This window comes from Cephus cinctus, unplaced genomic scaffold (genome assembly GCF_000341935.2).
Source record: "Cephus cinctus unplaced genomic scaffold, Ccin1 Ccin1_scaffold0215, whole genome shotgun sequence".
NCBI classification, from domain to species: Eukaryota; Metazoa; Arthropoda; class Insecta; order Hymenoptera; family Cephidae; genus Cephus; species Cephus cinctus.
Window position 1 is genome coordinate 414,333 of NW_014332933.1, and position 8,656 is coordinate 422,988.

Consider the following 8,656-nt stretch of genomic DNA (forward strand, 5'->3'; position numbering starts at 1 on the left):
CGACAACCTCGACTCGCCGGTTCAAATTACTCCGCATGATAGGAAACCAGTCTGCTGACGTCACTTCCCATTTCCGGAAACCACCTAGTCACCATGCGTAAACGGCGGCAGAGCAGCACAACCTGCTACGAGGAGGCACACTCGTCGAAGAATCGACTTGGCCATCTCGGCGCCTTTTTCTCTAATTGCGACAATCATTTCGACTCCTTTTATTTCTTCCTTCTCGCAGCAGCAGGTATAGTGCACGTGGTAAAGAAAATCGATCGTCCCAGGAAGCGAGTCCTGGATACGAGGAAGGATAAAGGGCTGATCGATATTGCCGCAACGCTTGGAGCTTCGAGCTTTTGCAGCAGAAAGGACGAAGGAAACACAGAGGTAAAACCAGGCGAGTCTCGTGTTGGTAATTACGTGGGTGGACGCGTAGACTCGCGTGTCAATGGAATATAAGCACACGCGTGTGTGTACATAGAGGATCAATTGGCAGGGAGTAGTGGTAGCCGGCTGTGTACACGTGGGCTGGCATGGCAACGCGGTCGATAAATACCTCAAGCAGCAGGAACTTTGCCAGTTTCATAGTTCCATTATCGTGCACTATGAAACCTCCCGACCTCCCGACCTCCCGACCTCCCGACCTCGCGACCCCAAAGCACCCAAGAGCCGGAGCCACAGAAGGCAAAGGTATTCCAAGGGCCTAACCTGAGAGTGTAATTGGCCCTTACATTAGACTCGATGCTAGCGCTAACAGGCTTTTCTCATTCTTTGCGAGTTCCGCTTCGAAATCTGATGCATTCGGCATCCTTATTGACCTCATTGACCCTGTAGCTACTGTTAGTTACTTTCGATAAATACGAAATAGCCCGAAATTGGTTGGCGCCTCAAGGCTGAGGTTCCCGCAGTGGTTCTTACGTAGTGGCAAGGTCGTGAAACGACAGGCGACACGAGTCACGATACGTTTCTTGGCCGAAAGCCGAAAACCTTAAATCCTAAAGACACACTGGTCCAATAGAAAGCTTCCCCACTCTCGCTGAGATTCCCCGATGACATCGGGAGGCTTTTGTCTATATACATACGTCAAGGGGGAAAGGTCATTTGAATGAGTCAATGCTTCCTGCGGCTATTTCGTTATCGGCGACAGGTGCAGCAGTTCATGTGGGCGCCCTTATTGACAGCTTCTACACACTTCCATGTGGGACACCCCATATGTACAATAGGAGAAACGGAAAACTTGCGCAAAAAGACGTGGGTACCAGCGGATGTAGGTATAGCCGACAACTCGGTCTTCGCTGTACTTAATCCTACGCATCAGATAAAAATCACTCAGTCAGACGTAACTTCAGCTTCGTCAAATTAATATCGGAAAGTATATTTAGCAATAAAGTTTAAAGAATTTCTCTTATGCAACATGAAAAAAAAAAAATTAAGCAAACGTATTATCGTCTCGTTAAGGTCGACCTGAAAACACTGATAACCCGAAGACACGAGGATGGAAAACATCTAGGCAGACAATTTGGCAAGATAATAAAATTGAAAGAGCAATTTATTTGTCATTGGCTACTGAGAGTGAAGATGATTACAGGCGACTAGTCGATTGTAATCGCTAGAACGTAAACTACTTTCACTGTGTAGAAGGAGGAGCAGAGAGATGCGTCTGGCAGACTGACGAACGGTGGTCGGTCGGTCGGTCAAGCAGGGAGACGACAGACTGTCTGCGGTGGAGAGACGAACAGGCAGGCAGGCAGCGAACCAGACATATTCGATCGTCACGATCGATGAGAAGCAACGAGAGTTCGCGCACGATCCCGCTGAATCGGCATCCAGCAAGTGATGGCATTGCAAGATCCACGATTGTCTATAAGCACATCTGTGAATTCTTCCAGTGCCAAGACCCGCCAGAACCAGCCACTCTTTTTCTCAACTTCTTCCATTGGCCCAGTTTTCCTTCCTTTTCGTTCGTTCCTCTCATTCTCGAGAGAATGAAATCGAAAGTCAACGATACTAGCGGTGCAAATAAAAAGGGCTTGCCAGTAGTGAGTTGAAACTTCTTATGTGAATGTGGATCTTGAGAAAATGTTTCAAGTTGAGAAGAAAATGCTTCGTACGTCGTCGCAAACTCCTCGCGCATTGCGTCGTTACGATTTTTCACAGCCGTTGTTGTCGTCGTCGTTGCTAAGCTAGCCGGTGGCGTTCGTCACGCTTCCGCGCTGTCGAGAAATCCAGACAAGGGAACGTAACGAGTAGAATGAAACAAAAGTTCCCGGAACACAGTCCAAACCGAACGGAACGAAACGAAACTCGGTCATCAACAGCAACAGCGACTGTCCACGTAACCAGTAAAGTCAGCAAGAAAAGATCGTGTTTCCATTCTCGAAATTAATTTTAACAATGACGTTCGTCAAAAAGAAGCAACAGAAGCGAAAGGATCTCTCGCTACGGCGATTTAATTCGACATAAAGAAAAGGATTACGAATATAAGAAAAAAAGTCAAAGGACATACAACAAGTCCGCTGGAACATCGCGTAGGAGAGGCGAGGAACGAGATGGAAAGTGAGAAGTCGTAGATACTCGCGGAACTAACGGGGAATGCGATCTCCTTTTCGAAATCTCGCGCACGGTCGCTCCTCTGGTGCCACGGTCAACCAACTGAAACTGGAACTTGAACTGAAACTGGAACTGACAGTGGAAACGAGAGAACGAGAAGAAGGACAGACGAACAGAAGGACGAGGCAACGCGTTCGGCTGCGCGGAGCGCACTAAACTGACTCGGACGCCGAGTCAGAGGCCGTGTCTGTGTGCGTTGCCTTGGTTCCCGTGCTGGGCCCGAGGCCCCTGGGCCTTACGGCCTTACGGCCTTACGGGCTTATGCCATCAACAGACCCCACGACGATTCGGTTGCCCTTCTTCCGCCGCGTTCATCCGTTCTCGTCGCTCCGTTTCGGTTCGCTTCGATTCCACTTGGTTTCCATTGTTCCTGCTGTTCCTGCTGTTCCTGCTGTTCCTACAGTTGTTGCAATTCCTGCGGTTCTTCCTGTGGTTCCATGTTCCACAAGGGTGCCTCCTGACGTCTACCGTCCAACCACCACCGACCGGCCCAGACTGACGAGAGCCACGATCAACGAACGGAGGGGTTGCTGAAGCGTCGCGCGCGACTGCGCACCACCCTCCCGACCAACCCCCTCTGCCCCTCCTATTCCGCACCAACGTTCTCATAGCCCTCCCCCCTCCTCCTCCTTCACCACCCCCCTCTCACCATCAACAAATTCACAAGCAACGCTAATAACTCTACGACTACGAGCAGCATAACAACGTTACCCCTTCCGTTTGCGTGGTCTAGCAACCCCTGAATTAGACTACTGCGATTAGGGGGCACATACGCGCCGTAAAGTAATGATTCTTTCGCCCGATCGGACCACTAAAATTAATAGCTCCTTCCATGGAAATAAAGAGAAATCGAAATCACTCGGACCGCACAAAACAATCGAAGCAAACAAATCTCGAAGACGGAATGTAGCTCACTGGTAATTTCTTGTATCGAACTTGTGAAGCTGATTCGGATTCCGAGAGAAGGAAGAAATGTTATGGGAAATCGGGACACGATCGGCTAGATCGTTCGGCATGAACTGGAACGTCCTCTGTTTATGTTCGCTCTTCTACATTGTAGTTGATACCCCTGTCTATGTTCTTGTTCGCGTCGCGTCCACCCACAACTATTTGCGATCGATAGTAACGCAGATATATGCGTAGTCCACGCACGTAGTCGCCGACACGGCGATAAAGACGATAACGGCGACACCGTAAGGCCGTAAGGAAAATAATTTTAAGGATGTCCCTGCGTCGTCCATTTACGTTTGAACGCGTTTCTGGTAAATCGACGGCATGTGGAATTAGTTATTCCGACACGTGTCTGCTTCCTGTGCAATCCATTGCCATTGTCACGAGCCCAGCGATGAACAGTGAGCAAAGAGTAACGAGAACACCTGGCAGGTGAATTGCGCAACTTCAATCTACGAATACACGTTTATCAGTATAGTCTGTTTATCGCTAATTTTTTGCCTCCCATTCACGAAGAGAACTGCAGACGAATCGTTTCAGCGCATCTAAATCCGAAACCAGATCCTTCGAATCAAATCCTCTCTTCTGGCAGAGATAATCGAGCTGCTTGCCGAAATAATTGAAATACGAAATCTATATCTATCCCGGGACAGCAGCGTAGTCCATGTAACTTATCAGCTGTAACGAGCTTCCACGATATTGTCGCAGAGCACACTTCGCGCAAATTACTGTCCACGGTATCCAACAGTGCTGCCAACCTACGCAATCGCGACAGGAAAGGTAAAAAACCCTTACAAGATTTTTTCATTAGCAATAGTGTTTTGCCGAAGAAAAACAAAGATAAGGAATATTAAATAAATATAAATCCACTGGTTATCACTGGTTACCATTGGTTACCATTGGTTACCGCTGGTACAATGCCAATGCTAAACTTGAACTTTTCGACGTGGCGCCACCTTCCACCTTCCACGATAGTTTCTGACCTGAAAGAGGGCGCCGACCAACCAACTTATTACGAAATTAATCCTATCAATTATTCATCACCGGCGTCAGCCTGATTTCTCTTATCTATTAAGAACCGAAGGACGATGTTGCCGTTGTCGCTGCTATTCCGACGCCACCTCAAGGTGCTAAACGCACTACGGTACTTTCTTCGCGTTTTACTGCGCGCCTTCCTGGGAAACTTTAAACGGTCGTCTGCAGCTACAAGACTTTCCGAACAATGTCTTAGACTCCAGAGACAATAATAAATGTGCAGCAAACCGATCGAACGAATTTATTGTTGCGCAATAAATGATCCTTGAATATTGACTCGGTGCCATCGAAGCCGAATAAATATCAGTCGACGATACGATGGCATGGGATGATCGGACGGACATGCTGGGCAGGGAAGCTTCGGGGGATAAAAAATTAAAATCCTCGTCGACCTTTGCGTCATAATTGTCACTGTAACTTCTGCCAACCTAGGAATCAAGCCTAACTGCGCTACGGGCCAAATCTTTCGCAGTGAAATTGCCCAATGGCAGCCCGGATTCGGGCAGATGGCAGCTGCCAATAGCATTGCCAGTTAAGTCGCGCTACCTAGCCAGTCTCTTCCCGGTTAATGAGAAAGATCAGCAGGTGCTCCACTACGCCAGTCTAGGGTTTTCAAACGGCCGAATTTCAGCCTTAACTGTAGTTAAGGACACGTTGCGGACACGTGGACACACACGTGCGCGCTCGACGCGTATACCATCTCCTTTGTAAATCGAGTTGTCGCGACGCCATCCCTCGGGACGCTGTAAATGCTGAAAGAACACCATCCGCACGCAACATCCTCTATTCCAGTGCCACGCGATTCTAGGAATTTTAAGGATCTCGAAAATTCCCTCGAGAATTTCGAGGAGTTCGCGAGAAAGCTCCTCGGTTTGCCAGTGGACGCCGGAAGAGAATAAAAAAGAACCGATCCACAAGCAGAACGAAAGTCACTCCGTATCGGGAGACGAGAATCAACTCCGTTGCCGAACGTAACGCAGGAAATCTGTGCCGACCTGTATGGTATCTCACGTACGTGGCTGAGTAGATGGAGGACAAACTGCGTAACGCGTACGGCTCTCGATAGATTCGATCCCATAGAGGCGACGACATGACAGGTCAGCTAGAAAACTAATAGCTTTCGCAGAACGACGGCGATGGCCGAGTAATCTACGAAGTCGTCAAGTTATGTGTGAAATAAGAAAAAAAAAAGAAACAGAATTTTGAACCGACAATTATTTTAATCAGCAAGGCTTTCCTGCGCACGTATCGATTATTGTGACTCTAGTCGCGTTTACAGCTCGAAGAAAGTTTCAACAGTCGAAGCCGTTCGAGAATCTCGATTAAACTGACAAATAAGGTTACGAGTTTATGTATCGGCTTGTACCTTAAGAAATTTCGCTCGATCGACAATCGATATATCGGCGATCTCCATCATGGACAATTGAGTGCACTCACCTGTATCGAGAACAGCCGAGACGTATCCGTATGCGTGCGATACGTACGAATAGAAGAAGAAAAAGTATCACTGAATTAACACTGGCCCCCCATCAAGGAAGGGTCAAAGGAGCACGATGCGATCGGGCCCGTATCGCTTTTAGACTTTCTTTTACGGAGGGACTGCTTTCGTTCGTTTTTCTTAAACAGCCATTGCCTGCACGAAGCGCGAGTCGTAAGATCGTCTCGTGCCGATTGCAGTACGGCTGAGAACCACTAAAAACACCGAACACACTTCACTGCAAGTTCAAACGGTACGTAGACATAAGGCGAAGCTGCCGAATGCCCGACGAATACGCTCAATGGACGCTTCTTCTTTTTTGAACGTTGAGTTTCTTCGCGTCATCGAAAATGCACTTCTCGAAATCAACAGGAGAAAAGAATGGGAGAGTGAGTGACACTTGCTCGTTGATAACTGTCGGCGACTGGGAATTCTACGTGTCTCGTTGGATCCGATCGATTAGATTGTCGGTTTACATTCCGTTCCGATCGAGCTCTTCCTTTCGAAGGGCAGCTGCACTCTCCCTGTGTACCTACTCGATATATTCTCACTGTTCCCTCTGCTCCCTCTTCGCCCTCCCTTCTGCACTCCCTAGACCGGTGTAACTAATTGCATGCTGCATTTACTGCACGCAACCCACACGTGTGCATCGACATAACTATATGTGGCAAGCGCACTCGCGTATACTGCAGCCACAAACAATTGTATTTTCAAAACAAACACATAGAAAAACACGACCCGAGAGAAAGATAGAAATCGATAAGGACCCGATAGCGTAGCTGAATCGAGCTTCGCAGTTCAAGACTAAATATTATAATGCCACGTGCACCTCCTGAACCTCTGGACGGAGTGGAGATTCAGGACAGATAACTCAACGCGAACTGAAGGACGGCGGACGTTGATAACTCGACAAAAAAAATGGATAATCGCGTAGGCGCGAAACGTGTGGTAGGAAGTGAGGTTTTCAAAGAACTACTGGCATCTGGAGGCGAGTGTCTTTCGTCGGTGCACCAGGTATCACCGCAGCCATCGGAGAGAGGGAAATGCTGAGGGAGCAGAAGGCGAAGGCGCTGCTAGTGGAGGCCGTGAAGCTGATGAAGTTGACGTAGGTAGAGAGGTTTGGTAGATCCAAGATTCAAGATCCCGTGCTTCAGGATCAAGATCAAGATAGGAAATGCAGCACCTAGTGATTTCGAATAAATCGTCTATAATACGGCACTCTCTCTCTCTCTCTCTCCCTCTCTCTCTCTCTCTCTCTCTCTCTCGATGATATTGAAAGTAATTCCCTGACCTGGGTTAAGCAAGATATACACCCAGTTTAGAACAGACAAAAATAATACTGGTTTGAAATAACGGAGATTCGCGGTACACCTTGTCGATATTAACCCATGTGGAATCGCGATCACGGCTCCTCCTGGCGCAGCAACAAGTGCCCGCAGCAGACTGCCGCGCCATGGCCTGCTCGCTCGTCCACTCGCTCGCTCGCTCGAGTCGCCTGAGCCGCGAATGCTCGACAGTCATCGCTAGACAGTGAATAGGTACTCCGGCGACTGAGCGGTACTTTTCGAACGGAGAAACGAAGGAAGTCGGAAAGATTGTGGACAGAGGTAGAAAAAAGCAAGAAAGAAAGGAAAAGCGTACCGACCATTCCATTTCCACTACCCTGGCCATTCCGATGCTCCCTGTCGTTGTCATCGCTCCAGTCTCCGCATGGAAGTGCGCTGCTACATGGCTACTCGGCTGCTCTGCCCGTGAACTGATAATAAACGGGAGACGAATCTGGCTGGCTGAACCAGAGATGAGTAGGGAGATGCACGACGCTACGGTTTTAGGCGATACCAAAAGCATGGCGCTGAATCCCAGCGGCGAGTCCGGAAGTAGAGTTACGTGATCATAGTCTCCGTCGATAAAGCGGATCCCGTCGTGGCCGAACTAACCGCGATCACGAACGTGTAGCTTGCGGGGCAGAGTCCTCCGCTACTTATCGCTGGTTCCCAAAGCAACACTTAGAACGAGACAGCTCATCGGATATAGCCTAAATACTTTTTTTCTTTGCAATCCTAAATTCGATCGCACAGTGTAAGCTCGGTAAGTTTAATATGATAAAAGCAAGCAACTCATGTCTGCCTGCACTGAAGCGTATGATGCCAGCAGCATATTTAATACATATTTTACCGATGTTGCGTAGCAGAAAAATTGTTAAAACCTATCAGGAAGTATAGAACTCCTTGAGAACTATTTAGAAAGCCTTAAAAAATGTTTCAACAATGGGCATTTTCAAAAGTTGTCGAGGAGTTCTATAGTTTCTGATAGGTTTTAACAATAGTTATGCAACGTAACATCGTTAAAATATGTATTTTAATAGAGAGTCCACAGTGTTCTTCTCTCGTCGGTGCGCTATAAACGCGGAATTGGCAAAATCCAGAAGACTCGCGTGGACGAGGAAAAGTTATTTAGTACGCAGCAGAATCTGCGGTTGATCACTCGGAAACAAGTATAGTTCGAGGTCCATTTTGGGGACGACTTGACGATCCCAGCCTTGGCCACTATTTTGCACTTCCTGTATTTTCGGTTGCGGACTAATTCTTCACTTGT

General features: G+C 48.0%; 1 protein-coding gene across 1 annotated transcript in view; it reads right to left on the reverse strand.

The window, feature by feature from the left end:
• Nucleotides 1–7,550, reverse strand: part of LOC112493965 — a 26,877-nt gene extending 19,327 nt beyond the window's left edge. Inside the window, exon 1 of the mRNA XM_025082368.1 lies at nt 6,022–7,550. The gene's annotated coding sequence lies outside the window, so the exon portion shown is untranslated. The remainder of the gene's footprint in view (nt 1–6,021) is intronic.
• Between the last annotated feature and the right edge of the window lie 1,106 nt (nt 7,551–8,656).